A 15,501-nucleotide genomic window follows, 5' to 3' on the forward strand; every position below is an offset into this window, starting at 1 on the left:
CTATTTTTTACAGTGCTTGGAGATGTCCTGTCTAAGTATTGACTGAACCAGCGATAGCTTCTGAGATCTGACAGGTTCACAATACAATGCAGGATGCTACTATCTTTTCATTATCTGTTGTTTTACAAGAGGTCATTAAGACTGAGACTAATGTGGTGATCCTTCTTGGGAAATACTTACCGGTATATAGACAGTGTAGAGAGATCTGATAGCAATGGAACTATTAAAAACGATTTAACTACTCAGTTTTGAACTGTCAATAAAGTAAAATAACAAATCAAAAGTCAAAACAGCCCATTTATTACTGTAATGTTCTGAAATAAGCATGGGAATAGTTTTTTCAAGATGGAAATGCATATTTTCAGGTACTAACTCAATTAATATTGCACTTCAAACAGTTAACTCTTCTTCAAAGACACTTCACCAGTACATTGGAAGCCGGATACAATTTCGATTCCTCACTGCACAGGATGTCCAGCACAGCATGCTCTAAACATCAGAAACCAGAAGTTTTTTGGTTATGAAATCTTCTGTTAGTCAAATCAGAAAAAATGAATTACTTTCAGTTTGCAGAAATAAATACACTTAGAAATGCAAACATCCTTCTTCCTTCTTTTTGTTTTTGTTTCTTAATAGAGACTTCTGCAAATTGAATGGCTATAGTTATTCCAAAAATGAGTTTGCAATAAGGATAGGTTTTTTTTAAAATGGATACCTATTGTTTAATATGGATTTAGGAGCCTAATTTTAGCTACCAGTTGTTGAAAATCTTGGACTGGGAGTTCACAAGGCCTGCTTTTCAAAGATGGCTGAGCACCTGCAGCTCCCATTGACTTTAGGTTTGAGAACTTGGCATATCTGAAAATGAGACTCTTAATCAGCAAATTGAAAAACAATGCAGTGCTATAGTTATCCTTTTTCTTTGAAAGTAAAAATATTTTGTATATCGGTCCTTGGAAGAAATCAACAGAAAAGAGAATTACACATTTTGTTGCACTAATTTTTAAATTACACCATTATTTTGGACAAAAATGTTGTGGAATAAGATAGTTTAGATTAGAACACCGAATGTAAACTTCAGATAATGTGTTCTATATTATCAGTAATATTGGTCAAATTTTGCTCTAAGCTGGTGTGAATCAGGTTTGGTAGAAGTGTGTGTGTGGTGGCCACCCGTCCCTGAACCGTGGCCCCGCACTCTCACCTCCCCTTCCCTCAAGGCCCCACCCCCCGCTCCCTCTTCTTCGCCCCTCCACCCCTTGCTTACCCTTACGGCTGGTAAAATAGTGCCCCCCTGTACCCCGTTCCGGTGCCCCGGTGCAAATCCAGAATTATTCTGTTGTTACTGGTATGACTGAAAGCAGAATTTGGTTAGGTGTTTCCACTTTGGTCTGCTGGCTTCACTTGATACCACCCTCCCAAGCCCTCTTTTATCCCCCCAAAAAATCTTAGCTGTTTTCACAGTCTAATTCCCTAGCACATACATCATTTGAGTTGAAATGCACTTTCAATCAGCTTTGCCAGTTCCCCCCATAACAGGATTTAGTGTTATGCAATATTTGGCCAGAGATTAATGCATTCAAACAATTTTCCTTCTAATTCTAGTATTTTGAATCCTATGCTAGAAATGACTACCTTTGTGTCGCACAATATCAAGGACTCTGCCTTTAGAATGTACAGCCATGTATATAGGGTGTCGAGGGGTACCGCACCAGAACTAGTCCTCAATGAGTCCTGAGTGAGGTAAGCATATGCTTAAGTTGACCCTGATTCAGCTAGACCACCTAAGCACATGCTTAGAGAGACAAAATGGGTAAGGTAATATCTTTTATTGGAGCAACTTCTGAGGGTGAGAGTGACAAGTAAGAAGTTGGTCCAGTAAAAGATATTACTTCACCCACCTTGTCTCTCTAATATCCTGGGGCTGACACAGCTACAACTATATTGCATAATCACATGTTTAACTTTCAGCATGTGCTTACATCCCATTGACTTTAATGGGATTCAAGCAAAAGCTTGTTAAGCATATGCTTTGCTGAATAGGGGTGGCTTGCTGCATCAGGGCCTCTAGTGGTAGAGCACATACGGGCTCTGGCTGGGAGTTCAGATATGGCTCCTGCATTTCCTTTTTAGAGGTATAGGGCTGGCTATGCTGGCTACACCCACCAGCCTGTGCAGAAAGGCATGAGGCCTAATTCTGGCCCCTTTGGATTTTCTATTGCCACTGGTGGTGTTAGCACACCTTCAGCCCTTGCGTTTGAGGACTAAGTTCTTGGCTGTTTCAGCTGTGCTGGTAGATACACAAGAGGGACTTTTTGTATCCTCTGTTTCCATTGCACACCCACACAGCCAGTCATGGGGCCTGATTTTCCCACCCTTCTGTAACCCAGCGGTGAGTGTGTGTTTACAGGTCCTACTCTACCGAGCCACAGAACATATGAGCTGTGACAGGCCCCAGCTACAGAGCCTTGTTTTTTTAGCTTAAGCTCTAGCATCTTGTGCTCTTAACTCTGCAAGATGGTGGCCATCACACTTACATGGAATTATCTTACTACATGAGCACTACTCATGAAATAAAGTACTAACTAATGTAAATGACCGTGGCAGAATCAGGCCTCTAATTATTAACAGCTTCGGGATTAAAATAATTTAAGTATTGTCAAATTTCCATTCTGATCACTCTGTTCAGGAAGACTCTGTCAGCCTCTGTTAGGTAGGGCTCACTTTCCTACTACAGGAATCCATATTGTTTTCAAAATGGAGTTTTGCACCATAGGTCCATTTTCCTGCTCTTTTAGTTCTCCTGGAAGTTGTAAACAAGTTCCAGTCAGAACCAGTTTTCCTAAGGGGTTTCCCTGGAGGGGCTTCCCGCCTTTTCTAAGGGGTTTCCCAGAAGGGCTTCCCGCCTTTTCTAAGGGGTTTCCTGGGCAAGCGTATAAAAGGCTGCCCTGGACACAACCTTGGGGCTGTCTATCTGAGTGGCAGCCAGGGATGGTCACGGGTCACAGGTCTTACTTGCAGCCTCATCTGTAAAGAGAAGAGAGAGAAGGAGAAGAAACAACACTTACCTTTGTCATCATACATCATGGTTCCCCTGAGCATACTATCTGCTCTGCTTTCCTGTCCCTCACAAATCCTGCTCTCTTCTGAAATCTTTCAAGTGTAGTCAGAGAGACAGATGTTTATCTTCAACTTATCGCCTCGAACCACTGGTTTAGGCCAGGGTGGGGAATAACTATTTAATGGAACATATAATTGCTTTGGAAGATATCCATGTAGCAATAGCTTTACTGATACCTGCAAATATGCTCTATTTGACTTGTTGAATCCAAATCTGTTGGAAATTAAGTGCTATAGAAACAGCCTCCTCATCACTTTAATACCATTTGATTTTCTTTCTACTAAATTCCTGGAGCTGCCCCTTCTGAATGCCCCTTAGATTTTTTGGCTATAAACATTACTTGTTGGGCTGGTTAGAAAATGGGAGAAAAATGTCACAAAGTGTTTAATTTTCATCAACATTTTCCAACCAAAAATGATTATCTCAATTCTCTGGGCTTGTGATAGATCTGTTACAACAATTATCAAAAAGTGTAATGTTTTCTCTAGTGACTTGCTAACATATTTGGCCACCAGGATAAATATGGAATAATTCTAATGAATTACCACAGATTTACTTTGGTGTAACTGAAATTATGCATTCAATATCCTGTTTCAGGTTAGTAAAAATAAAATAATGTTGTAGGTTTTGTGAGAGTGTACAAGATACAGATTTATAAAAACAACATGAAAACAGGTAGTCATGCTGGGGAAAGGGGAAGCCTTATTGAAGCTGGTGGGCATACTAGTTGTCCTTATTCAGGATAAATGTAAAAACAATCAAGCTCTTTTGCGGAATAGATGGCTGACATAATAGAAGCCACCATCAAGTAAAGCTGGAATAGGAGTTAAGCCATACAGTCGAAGGGGCTTTCACTGGGGTCTGAATGCAAATGCAGGGGGATGGGGTTGGGGGAGAGGGAGTGTGACACCACAGAAGCACAAAGGAGCCCCAGAGAAGTATTTGTAGTGTGATCTCAGAAAAAGCTGAAAGAGAGAGAGAGAGATTTTGGGTAGACTGCTGGATAGAAAGAGGCTTGGAATTGTGAGCCAAGAAACTATCCCTGCTGTCGTTAGGGAAATAGAACTTTGTGTACATTCTTTGTAAATAAAAAGGATTGCATAAAAAAAAATACCTGACTCCATCATCCATTTCTCCCCCTAGTGGAAACAACTCACAAGACCCAAAATATTCACTAATTGCTCAGGTCAAAAATGATAACAATATTATGAATTCTTTTGTTTTCATGTTCTTAGATAAAGAATAGACCTGCTTCAGTAAAGAACCATAAACGCTGAAAATACTGTTTTGTTGGCTCAGAGCTAGCTATCAGTAGATCTAGAAAATAAGAGTGTTTGTTGTTACACAATACTTAGAATTCAATTATTTGCACAAATCATTTTAATTTTTCTCTGATTAGGATTTAAAAATAAGCAATTAGATATTCTGTAAAGTGCTTAGGAAATTTGTATGATTAAGATCAGCATGTACTCTGTATACATGGCTTTACCATATATGCAACCTCTCATCTACACTTGTAAGAGGACCACATTTTCTGAAGCAGTTTCAAACCACTTCAAGCTAGGAAAGTTTTAAGCTACTTTATGTTTCAAATGTGAATGGTGTCCAGCTGTGTCAATTTTTTTTAATTATGACCATGATCTAAGATCCAAATGTTAAGAACTTGCTTACATCATTCATGTGCTATGATGAATAGGGCTGCTTTCCTGAATTGTGGTCCATATTTGGAACTGTCTTTATAGTTTAGACCCAACCACCCGTCTTAAACAGTTTTAACATATCTGTGCTTCCAAGTATGTTAACTTGAACCAGTTAATCTTTGTTAAACACATTTAAAATTGAAATGATTTGACATCAGATTTAAAACCATTTGAGGAAACATGATTCCCTATAAATATAGAAGGGGATTAATTAGTATTAAACTGCAAAGATCAGATTCTCAGGTGGGGTAAATTGGCAAAGTTTCCTTGATTTTAATGAAATGATATTACTTACATTAGCTGAGGATTTGGCCCTGATAACAAATATAAAAGTATCATAGAGCAAGCCAAAGTCAAGGAAATGTAATACAGCTACAGCATGAACAATACTATTGACTTGTACCACCATCTGCTGGAAGACACAGAAAATAAAAACAGTTGGAAGTTGTTTTATACTCTCTCGGGACCAGATTTACTCTTCTTTACACAGATTTGGGCCCTAGTCAGGGGGGTGACCTACTCATGTAACTGAGGAGCAGAATTTGGCCCTAATATGGGTTCAGTCTCTCAGTTAGGCCTGTCTTTTTATCTTATCTATTGATATGGCATCCATCCCTATAGTAGAAGAGCAGCTGTCCCATTTCATACAAGATACATCAATATCTATATTGTTTATTCACAATGTTTTTATCTTTGTTGTACTGTTCCTTTTGAGAAATAAAAAAATGGAGTAAAAGTAAAATGTACTTTTTATCCCAAATCTATGTGCCATTCGTGATCTTGATCCAGAGCGTCTTTCCTCTGGATTAAGAATCCAGCTGAGACAGCTACCCCAGTCCCACACATTCTACAAGGGAATCCAAAGTCAGAGCAATGGCGTTCATTGAAATATAGCTGCTCTCTTTGAACATCCTGATAGATGAAATAAAGGACTGGGGGGGTCATCATTAAAAGTACCTTAAATGGGAGCTCAATCCCCAGAGCTATGATTGCTGAATCAGGAAAAAACAAGAAAGTATGTCCTCTCAGGGATTGGCATATTCAAGTTTACAAGAGAGATGATAAAGACTGGCCATAACGTAGAAAAATCAAAATTCAAGTTTGCCAGTAAGACAAGAGCCTGAGTAATAGTCAACTAAAGAATGGAAGGGAACAGTTTACCTAGGAAGTTACAAGAGTCTTTATTAAAATGGAGAGCTACTTTTGTCCTTCTGTCTGCTTGCTTCTGTCAAAGGTTGACTCAGGAATAGAGGGGGAATCTCTTGGGGTCCAGCAACTCTGCTGGCTTGGGAAAGTGTGCACTGTGAGACAATCTCTGTTCCTCTGTTTCGACAATTTAAAACCCTTACAAATATCTTTCTTTACAGCTCAATATAGAAATTGCCAGAACCTAGTCCTGTACTTTTTATTTAAAAATAAACAAACAATGAAATGGGGATGTTTGCACTAAAATGATATGAATCAATGTCTGTATTTTTATATATTTATACGCCAAACAAATATATAAAATCTGCATTAAAATAACGATTAGTAAGTTTGAAAAATTGAGCAATGGAAAGTTAGGAAATGCCAGGATTCAGGTAGTCTGAGTACTGTGTACGTGCATTTTGACACACTCTTTAATTACACAATTGTACTATTCTTTTCCACAGGCCCCCTCATTCAGTGGTAATTGAAGTTTTGTTTGTTGTTTGCCTTCAGACACTGTGCACATACTTCTGCAACATGAACATATCAAGTCAGGTTCCAGGTCTCAGTCCTTCTCTTCAAGGTGCTCAATGGCCAGGGCCCAGTATATCTAAAATATCAGGTAAATCCCTGGGATTAGGACTGTGGCTGACAGGTCCTATTTCTCAGGCACCATGAAGTTTTCTACTATAAGGGTGAGGTTTGTCTGTGCAGGAGATAGAGCTTTCTCAAGGGACAGTCTGTGACAGTGGAACAAACTCCCAAAGGAACTAAGGACCATCACAAACCTCCCCACCTTTCCCAGTGCAAGGTGCATTTCTTCCACCTGGCTTCTCTAATATAAATACAGAGCAATGTGTACACATAATACACATTAGGAAAAAGTTCCTAACTGTCAGGGTGGTTAAACACTGGAATAAATTGCCTAGGGAGATTGTGGAATCTCCATCTCTGGAGATATTTAAGAGTAGGTTAGATAAATGTCTATCAGGGATGGTCTAGACAGTATTTGGTCCTGCCATGCGGGCAGGGGACTGGACTCGATGACCTCTCGAGGTCCCTTCCAGTCCTAGAATCTATGAATAACCTCACCCCCAAACAAACCAAAAATCAAAGACCTACCAAAACAAAACTGCACACACAATTCTCCCCATGAGAAGAGGATGAGAGAGAATGAACTGGACATGACAAATGTTACTTGCAACCGTGTTGTAGCCATGTCATTCCCAGGATATTAGAGAGACAAGGTGGGTGAGGTATAGGGTGACCAGATAGTAAGTATGAAAAATCGTGATGGGGGTGGGGTGGGGTTGGAAGGCACCTAAACCCCGAATATCTGGACTGTCCCTATAAAATTAGGACATCTGGTCACCTAGCCGAGGTAATATCTTCTGTTGGTGAAATAAACAATCTTTCAAGGACCTGAAGAAGAACTCTGTGCAGTTCTATCACCAACAGAAGTTAGTCCAATAAAAGATATTACTATGACAGAGGTTAGTCATATTATTAATGTACTAGGGGAAGCTGCTCAGATACTGCATTGATGATAACAGTATAAAAACCTATATAGAATAAAGTGAAGGAGAAAGAGAGAGCCTCTCTCTGAGATTATCCATTTCCTTCTCTCTAATGATCCTATTTGCTAACAAATATATACATTCTTAGTGCTTTTGTGGCTTTGTGCAGAAGTGTGAATTGTCTCCGTAGATTCTGATGTATTTTATCCTTTAGGCAAAGATATCTAAAAAAGGGAATATAAATAACACATGATATGCAAACCTGCACCACTAGGTGGAAGCAGATATTTTGAGTTGTCATTTATTGAGAAACTATTTCAAAGAGCGAAGTAATGTTCTTGGAATTCTGCTTTAAGCCATAAGGCACACAGCTAAGAGTCATCTCTAGAGTGCTGGATCTTTTAATTTTTTTTCCATACAAGAACCTGCTTAAAATCCCTTTAATAAATTGTGTCATCTTCACTCTCCTATTTGTCTGTGCTGTGATAGAAAAATATAATTGTCTGTTAATAATGGCTTTTATTTGAAGCAGCGAGTTAGAAAACATGTTTGTAAAATGCTTTGAAGAAGAAAATCTCTCTAGAAATGCAAATTATTATTATTGTTGTTATCAGGTCAAATTCTACAGTCCTTGCTCAGATCCTAAGAGGTATTTAGGCTCCTAGCTCCCATTGATCCCTTTGAGGATCTGGTCCTCCTACCCTACTCAGAAAAAACTTTCACTGACTTTAATAATTCAACCTAGCACTGAGTTGGGTTAAGCCCAATATCTTACTGTACATTGTACAGAAGCTTCTTGCTAGCAGGAGTCAATCTGCTAGCTATTTTTGCAGTAATGCATTTTCTGTATTTACCACATTTGTTTTCTTGCATCCTCAGACATTTTGGGCCTTGTACATAATGTGTATAAATGGAATATTTATCATCCTCTCTGACTGTAATGTGTTTTAAGTGATGGGGTATTGTCAAGCTGCATTCAGTATGGGTCGATCTGTTGATTCTCATTAGTGAGAGAAGTGTATGAATTACAAGCCTAAGACCTGCTACGGGCAGGATCCCACAGCTCATTGCTGCAGCTCAACTTGGACTGCTGCAGAACACTATTTATGTGCGTGCACAAGGCTTGTGTTGTGAAAACCTTGCCCCCTGTAAATACACTCAAAGTCAACCGATGATCCAGCTCTTGTAAAATGCAGCCAATTAACACCACAGTGACCATGGGTGTAAAGCTGTGTGGCCTCCTTTTGAGGGTCTACTATTGCCCAAGATCTAAGTCGAGCTGAGGAAGTGTTTGGGTGATGATGTGCTAATTTATGAGCTCCTTGCTGTCTGCACAGTGTTTGTCATGGCTTTGCCACACATAATGTTGTTCTGTTATTGATCTTAATTTGTTCTGTGACGTTACATAGTTCATGGTGTTACTTGTCACATGCATGAACACTCTTCCTATCAGTGGTCCATCCGTAGTGGACTTATATGTGGATGCCTTGCTCTGATGTTAATAGCTGCAATGAACAAGGATTATTACAATTACCTGTGCTCCTACATGATGCTGCATTTTTGAAAGGCCCGACTTCGTGGAGCCAGGTGTAGACAGGGATGCATAACACCAGCACAGAGACAGGCAAACTTTCTCTGTGCTGACCATGCCCTTAGCTTCTTGCAGAGTGGCCTCCTGTTTATGTACTAAAAATGGAGTAGGCTTCAACTGTGTGCCACTGTATACTTTCCATCTTGTGCAATTATACAAGTCCCCAGTTTACACAATGGTATGGAACAGGGGCTTAGTCACATCAGACCCTGAATCAGGGAGAAAGTTCCCTAAATATGTAGCATTATATTAGTTATATGCTGGTACTGTTACCCGGGGTTCTTTCAACCCAAAGCTCTTGATAACTTTTACTCTGTGCGAGGTTGTGTCAGGAAATAAATCAGGGGAGACACGGCTGTCCGACCAATAGATGTCTGTCACAAACAGGACAACACAAGAGTGCTTTCACTTAAAGCTAAACTTTACTTAGTCTCACGCACTTACACACGTCCGCAACAAGTTAGTGAAACACCCTCAACCCTTGATAATTACCAAAGCTGAGTGTGGCTCTCGAGAGACACAGCGGCAGGCTTCCGGTGGCCAAATCTTCACCGGTGGTGACCGCAAGATGTATCCAGAGGGAGAGTCCAAAAAGAGTCCAACTCCCTCAAACTTTCCCCCTTATTTATACATTAGTAATAGAATGACATGTCCCTTAAAGAAAACTCGTTAAGTACGCAGTTTCAATGGTCAAGCAAGAGGTTCTTTCTGATTATTGATTAACCAGGTGTGGGTTTTTCCAGAGTTTGCAGCCTTGAGACCCCAATAGACATTCCTGAGGCACATCCTGCTTTTTTAAAATGTATGTATCAGCAACTTCAACACAATTCTTATCAGGAAGGACGCGGGGTCAAGCTGCCCTTTCTGTGGCACCCAAAACTCCCTCCCCTCCTGCCTTGATCAAGCTGCATGGCCACTTTACAGCCTGCTGACTAGGTTGCTTTTAGCAATAAGCCATAGTGGTTTCAGGCACTTTACTGGTTTGCCAAAATCTCTCCGTACAGTACCTGGTCAAAAGTGGTTTTTTTTGCTTGCTTTATTATCCTCTTGTCTGTTTGTTGTGCTGTTAATATGTGTTAATTAATGACAGTTAAGAAGATTTGTTCTGCGTTTGTACAGGTCCTAGCACAATGGGATCCTGGTCTGTGACTGTGACTATGAGGCAGTAGTGCAATACAAATAATTACATGCTGATCTACAGAAATACTTTTGTACCGTGGCCATCCCCACTGGCTTAAGAGATTAGTCACTGAAAATGGAAGTATGTGAACTTAACATCTGCAGTTTAACTCAGTTCCCTTGTCTCCTGCACTGAGTGTTCTTTCTGCTCAATACACACTCAATGGTAGGCAAGTCCACACAATAGGGTTATGAAGATGGGTCTCTGGGAGGGTTTGATTTCCTCTACCATGGGATGCTATTGCAGGAAGGAGGTTTGCTGGGAAGAGATGGGGTCTGTCTGACCAAGAAGGAGAAGAACATCTTCATGCACTGACTCACCAACCTTATGAGAAGAGCTTAAAATTAAGTTCAGAGGGGGCAGGTGAAAAAAGCCACCAGGTAAAAAAAGGTGACCTTAATAGAGGACTAGATGTTTGGGGAGAAGTAGATGTGGAAAATTGCAGTAGAATTATAGGAGAAACGAGGGAAATCCATGGGGGCATCTGCTTGGGGGCATCTTAGATGTCTATACACAAATGCAAGGAGTAATAATAATGGGGAATAAACAGTAAGAACTGGGAGTTTTAGTATATAAGTCATAACTGAACTTAACTGGCATCACAGATACTTGATGGGATAAATTTCATGACTGGAATATTGGTATAGAGGGCTATAGCTTGTTCAGGAAGGACAGGCAGGAAAAAAAGAGAGGAAGTATTGCATTGTACACTTGTTCTGAGGTCCAGAAGGAGGTGAGAAGCAGACCAGTTGAAAGTCTTTGAGTAAAGATAAAAGAGGGAAAAAACAGGGGTGATGTCCTTGTAGGGGTCTATTACAGACCACCAAATCAGGAAGAGGAAGGAGATGAGGCATTTCTAGAACAAATAACAGAAATATCCAAAACACAAATCCTGATAATAATGGGGGACTTTACCTACCCAGACATCTGTTGAAAAAGGAATATGGCAAAACACAAAATTATCCAATAAGTTCCTGGAATGTACTGGGGACAGTGCTTTGTTTCAGAAAATGGAGGAAGTAACCAGGGGACAGCCATTTTAGATTTGATTCTGACCAACAGGGAGGAGGAGCTGGTTGTGAATGTGAAGGTGGAAGGTGATTTGGGTGAAAGTGATCATGAATGATGGATTTCATGATTCTAAGGAAAGGAAGGAGTGAGAATGATAGAAGGTCTACAAAAAGCAGACTTTAACATACTCAGAGAATTGGTAGGTAGCGTCCCATGAGGAAAAAAATGTAAGGCATAAAGGAGTTCAGGGAAGCTGGCAGTTTCTCAAGGAGACAATATTAAAGGCACAACTGCCAATACAAAGGAAAGATAGGAAGAATAGTAAGAGGCCAATATGGCTCCATCAGAAGTTTTTTAATGAACTGAAAATCAAAAAGAAATCCTAGTAAATGTGGAAACATGGACGAATTACTAAGGAGGAGTAAAAAAGAATAGCATATACATGTAAGGACAAAATCAGAAAGGGTAAGGCACAAAATAAGATAAATAGCAAGGGACAAATGTAATTAGATTTCTTTTTCCATGTGGTTTACTGCAAAGAGTGTCATCACTCTGAATGCTTTAAAGGCAACATAACTTCCAAAATCAAGTGTTGGCTTTACATATGTCCATACATATGACACCACACTGTATTAAACACAAATAAAAATTAATTTAGTTGATTTGTTTGGCAGGACATGGAAATGAAGTATAAATTTCAATTCATTGTAAAACAATATAAAAATCAATATTTGTAATACAGTCCAATAAGGTTTAATCAAGCTTTTTGATCAACCGAATTAAAAAGCAAAGGAAACCAACCAACCACACTCAAGTGTCATTGTGCATTCTCCAAGGCAGTTTCTTCTCTTTCTTTGTTTGGTGCTTTTATTTTATATAAATTCAACCAGGAGCAGATTTTCAGATAAAACCAATATTGGAAAGTATGGCAAACTGAGAGAGGGACTGAACCAAAATTCAAAATGATTTAGAGAGAATGAGAAATTCTACACTGGAGCAAATTTAGCCACCTGTTGGACTGCTTACATGTATGGGCCCAGATATTGAAATGTATGTAGGTTCCTAACATCTATTGATTTCAGTGCAAGTTAGGAGCCTAAATACCTTTGAGGATCTTGACCATAGTCCTTTCCAGCAAAGTGAGAGAGTTCATGTAATTACAGCACTTACCTGGTCAGCAGCAGCTTATGTGGTATACCACAGTCACATGGATGTCATAATAGTGCTTGCATAATCTTAACTGGCTATCCTGGACATGACAGATTGGGAGGCCAGTTGCCTATCAGTACTGGATCTCTTTGGAGAAAGGACTGGAGGAAGTGTTGAGGAAAGATTAAAACATAAATAAATTTGTGAGTGAGCAGGAGGTAACCGACAGAGGTAAGGGGTTCACCATTGTATTCTCTATATCCATTCTATAGTCACACACACATTCAGAAAGCATAGGCATACAGATAGATTAGCTGGAATGTTCTCCATTTATATGACCAGACCCTCAGCTGCTGTGAACCAGTGTCGCTCTGTTGACTTCCTTGTAGCTGTGTTGATTTACACTAGTTGAGGAGTTGGCCTACAGCCTCTGGACCTGGAAACTTTCCTGAGAATCTGAGTTTCTATTGAATGTTATGGGAAAGGTCTTCTTTCTTTTCTCCCAGTTATTTTATGTTTATTATGGGTCCTCATTTTGTGTCTTCTGCATCCATGGAGCCAACATCTAGCTGTGTAATCCATCAGAGATGGGGGAAATTAGAACAAAAAATGCAGAAGGACTTCTCCTCTAGCTGTCTAAATGAAGCTCTGTTAATATCTTAAATGCAGGATAACAAAGCATGGGGTCACATTTCTTAGCAACACTAGTGCTCCTAATCCCACACTATCACTACTGCAGCTGGATGGGCAATGTAGGTTACAGTTATGATTCAGTTTGCATCTGGGTGTTAGAACTGAAGGATGCAATTTGCATAAAGGATGGGCAATCACCTAACCCCAAGCAGTCTGATTAGTTCCTCCTTCATGCTTTGGAATGCTGTTACAATGGAGACAGATAAGTAGGGCATTTCAGATTTCTTGTTAAATATTAAGTCTCCTGGAGAATTTCTGCCCACAGCTAAGAGATACATGGGAGATAAAATCCAGATTTTTTAAATACATCAGCTATTTCATAGTTTCATAGAGTTTAAGGCCAGAAGGGACCATTGGATTCATAGATTCTAGGACTGGAAGGGAACTCGAGAGGTCATCGAGTCCCGTCCCCTGCCCCCATGGCAGGACCAAATACTGTCTAGACCATCCCTGACAGACATTTATCTAACCTACTCTTAAATATCTCCAGAGATGGAGATTCCACAACCTCCCTAGGCAATTTATTCCAGTGTTTAACCACCCTGACAGTTAGGAACTTTTTCCTAATGTCCAACCTAAACCTCCCTTGCTGCAGTTTAAGCCCATTGCTTCTTGTTCTATCCTTAGAGACTAAGGTGAACAAGTTCTCTCCCTCCTCCTTATGACACCCTTTTAGATACCTGAAAACTGCTATCATGTCCCCTCTCAGTCTTCTCTTTTCCAAACTAAACAAACCCAATTCTTTCAGCCTTCCTTCATAGGTCATGTTCTCAAGACCTTTAATCATTCTTGTTGCTCTTCTCTGGACCCTCTCCAATTTCTCCACATCTTTCTTGAAATGCGGTGCCCAGAACTGGATACAATACTCCAGTTGAGGCCTAACCAGCGCAGAATAGAGCAGAAGAATGACTTCTCGTGTCTTGCTCACAACACACCTGTTAATGCATCCCAGAATCATGTTTGCTTTTTTTGCAACAGCATCACACTGTTGACTCATATTTAGCTTGTGGTCCACTATAACCTCTAGATCTCTTTCTGCTGTACTCCTTCTTAGACAGTCTCTTCCCCAGTCTCTGTATGTGTGAAACTGATTGTTCCTTCCTAAGTGGAGCACTTTGCATTTGTCTTTGTTAAACTTCATCCTGTTTACCTCAGACCATTTCTCCAATTTGTCCAGATCATTTTGAATTATGACCCTGTCTTCCAAAGCAGTTGCAATCCCTCCCAGTCTGGTATCATCTGCAAACTTAATAAGCGTACTTTCTATGCCAATATCTAAGTCGTTGATGAAGATATTGAACAGAGCCGGTCCCAAAACAGACCCCTGCGGAACCCCACTCGTTATACCTTTCCAGCAGGATTGGGAACCATTAACAACAACTCTGAGTACGGTTATCCAGCCAGTTATGCACCCACCTTATAGTAGCCCCATCTAAATTGTATTTGCCTAGTTTATCGCTAAGAATATCATGCGAGACCGTATCAAATGCCTTACTAAAGTCTAGGTATACCACATCCACCACTTCTCCCTCGTCCACAAGACTCGTTATCCTATCAAAGAAAGCTATCAGATTGGTTTGACACGATTTGTTCTTTACAAATCCATATTGGCTATTCCCTATCACCTTACCACCTTTCAAGTGTTTGCAGATGATTTCCTTAATTACTTGCTCCATTATCTTCCCTGGCACAGAAGTTAAACTAACTGGTCTGTAGTTTCCTGGGTTGTTTTTATTTCCCTTTTTATAGAAGGGCACTATATTTGCCCTTTTCCAGTCTTCTGGAATCTCTCCCGTCTCCCATGATTTTCCAAAGATAATAGCTAGAGGTTCAGATATCTCCTCTATTAGCTACTTGAGTATTCTAGGATGCATTTCATCAGGCCCTGGTGACTTGCAGGCATCTAACTTTTCTAAGTGATTTTTAACTTGTTCTTTTTTTATTTTATCTTCTAAACCTACCCCCTTCCCATTAGCATTCACTATGTTAGGCATTCCTTCAAACTTCTCGGTGAAGACCGAAACAAAGAAGTCATTAAGCATCTCTGCCATTTCCAAGTTTCCTGTTACTGTTTCTCCCTCCTCACTGAGCAGTGGGCCTACCCTGTCCTTGGTCTTCCTCTTGCTTCTAATGTATTGATAAAAAGTCTTCTTGTTTCCCTTTATTCCTGTAGCAAGTTTGAGCTCATTTTGTGCCTTTGCCTTTCTAATCTTGCTCCTGCATTCCTGTGTTGTTTGCCTATATTCATCCTTTGTAATCTGTCCTAGTTTCCATTTTTTATATGACTCCTTTTTATTTTTAAGATCATGCAAGATCTCGTGGTTAAGCCAAGGTGGTCTTTTGCAACATTT

This window comes from Terrapene carolina, unplaced genomic scaffold (assembly GCF_002925995.2).
Source record: "Terrapene carolina triunguis isolate 2854851 unplaced genomic scaffold, T_m_triunguis-2.0 Scaffold97, whole genome shotgun sequence".
Classification (NCBI taxonomy): Eukaryota; Metazoa; Chordata; order Testudines; family Emydidae; genus Terrapene; species Terrapene triunguis.